This window comes from Strix uralensis, chromosome 2 (assembly GCF_047716275.1).
Source record: "Strix uralensis isolate ZFMK-TIS-50842 chromosome 2, bStrUra1, whole genome shotgun sequence".
In the NCBI taxonomy this organism is placed as follows: domain Eukaryota; kingdom Metazoa; phylum Chordata; class Aves; order Strigiformes; family Strigidae; genus Strix; species Strix uralensis.
The window spans coordinates 63430616-63433420 of record NC_133973.1 but is presented as its reverse complement, the minus strand read 5'-3'; positions in this window follow the sequence as shown (position 1 = coordinate 63433420).

Sequence of the window (2805 nt, the reverse complement as noted above, 5' to 3'; positions counted from 1 at the left end):
ATAGAGAAACCACCAAAATACAGTAAGAAATGTCTCTGGTGGGATCAAAACATGGACGTTATTTTCTGCAAAGGTCTGGGATTCATGGAATTAACCACTTACCTACACATATTGGTTTTAACTTAGGGTGAAAAGGCAGAGTTGTAAGAAAGCTATTATTTTGATATAAATAAAAGACTTGCCTATCTCTGAGGCATCTGTAGACATAACTTCTACAGTTTTTCAAGCTTTTAACTGTCTTTTTTATGACTGGTTAAACACAGGATGGTCACTGATTTCTAAAGTACTCTACCTGAAGCAGGACAAGATTCCTGCTTGTTTGTGTCATTGTAGCAGATCATAGTTGATAGGCCATGAGTAAAAATCACTATATAATAGCACTAGGAAAATGTGACTTTCTTCAGATTGCAATTTACTAAAAATTGCTCTCATGCATTCTTATTTTTTCTCTCAAAATTATTTTACAAAATTGAAAAACACATGTGCCAAAGGACATTTCTTATTCCTTCTGTAAAGTTAAAAATTGCAGTCCTTACAGCAGTTGTTCTCTGGGTCTGAGCTCAAAACTGAACACTTTTGACTTGAATAATGCATTATGGGAATTCAGTTGTCACACTTGGATTAACCATGGAATAATTGTCACACGTAGAAAAAGGTTGTTTTCATATTTTCCTAAACTACCAACTATATTTTACCCTAAAAAGCTATTTTGTATTTTTCAAGCTTTTGACCATTAAATTCTTAAAGTACCCATTTTTTCAAAACTAGTTTTAGTGTTAAATTAGATTACATCTTTTACAGACTGTCTCAATAACTGTTGTTAAGCAAACAAAACAGATTCAAAACTAAATAGCAATAGGTTTTCACTACCCTTTGGATAACAAATGGTTACAAATGATTAAAGTTGAAACATACCTAAAAACTAAATTCTACTTTTTTTTTCTCTTCTGGAGGACCTGATAATTTTTTTATCATCTCAAAAAATCTGTGTCTCTTCCACACAGTATTTGATAAAAAATGAGTAGCAGATGTGATTGAAGAGTGGTTCCTTTTCTCCTCAGAACAAAAATCTTGCAAACAAGCAAAAACTAATGCAATGGTAATTCTAAAGGAAAAAAAATGCTGTCATGTTCTTTCAAACATCACTGTCTGTCATTGCTGTTGCTCTGTGCTTCCAGTGAATTTTTAATTGAAAAAAAATTACTAACAATAGAAGAGTTAACTGTAGTTATTCAAAATACTTTCTTTTGGTTTTTCACTTGTCTAAAATACCAGAGACAGAGCTGGGTTTAGGTGGGTGAGGGGAATCACTTCTCTAAGGACTGACAAAATTCAGATTAGAAGCACAGAGAAGAAATGTTTTGTGGCAGCATCAAAATCTTATTTTTAATAAAATCTGCCCAGTCTCATGCCTTCTAAACCAATGATAATTATCTGAATTCAAAATGCATATTGAAGTTTTTACTAACTCTCAGTAGCAAATTACTCTGTAAAATCTATTACTCTGTAAACTTCTGTGTCCTGCACTTGGAAGGATGGATTTTATTTACGGATAAGAGCTATATTTTCAGTGCAAGAAGGTGATTGAATTGAAGTTGAATATCCTGGTCTCTAATTATGAAGTAGTCTGCTCTTACAGTCACCTTCAGCCATATTTTGCAAGAATACTAGAAATATTTCAAGCCTAAATAAAAGAATGGAAACAGTTATCCTTTAGAGGCCTGAGCCTGTAAACCCTCTGCACAATTAACTGATTTTGGTGGAAGTATTGAGACAGATGAGGCACAAGAAGGTGCCTTCCATCACTAGATCTTGAACAGGTAAGTGAGGTTTATTTAGCAATTGCATACTTGAGTGAATGTCCTGGGAGTAAGTGTGGAAGTGAAACGTTCCCATTTCAGCTGAGGAGCATATACTTCTCTTACACTTCTGCTCATGGATACTCATTCCTGCTAAAAGCACGCAATACCATCAGATCCTTCCTTGGAAGACCGATTCCACTAAGTCCATTCATATTGCCTCTGTTTTCTGAATCCTTTCATAAACAGAAGTTGGAAGCATATAATTCCACTTCTTTTCCACGGTCCTCACCAAGAAAGAGTCTGCAAACATTACTGGTTTCTGATCTTATACTGACAGCAGAGGACATGTTCCACTGTGTAATACATTCTACTCTGGGATTATGTGTAAAAAATTGATTTACATGCCAGGTGAGCAGCTGCAGGCTGGCAGGTTCCAGAATGCATTCCTCTGGTTATTCCTAGTTGCTTCGTTTACTCTCTCTGCTTCATTGCTCTGTGCTTTGGCAGCCGCTGAAGAACTGTAGAGATCAGGGAAGATAAGCTTTCTAGGCTCTGCATCATTCAAAATACAATTATTCTAGACACCTAGATAATGTGGTCTGCATATATCTATGTGCCATATCCTTCTGTAGAAGTAAGAATATCCTCATTAACCTCCAGATATTCTTCTTCTTCTTTTGCAAATTGAAAAATATTAACACTTCTGTGCACTGTCCCATGAGAAGTGCAAGAAACACCTTTTAACATCTTTGAATATTTTCTTATCAGATAATTTAATATTCAAGACTTGCATTTATTCAACTACTTCTTTTTGTTATTTAGTACTTCTTTTTACCCTTCCAAGGAAGGGAAGGGAATGGAGGAAGGCAAAACCAAATGATTAGTGAAATTAACGCATTTGGATATATATGTAAAACCACAAAATCAAGTATCTTCACACTACATTCCTTCCTTTTTGAAGTTACAGAAAAGATTGTGAGGGTTTGTTTAGATAACTGACTTT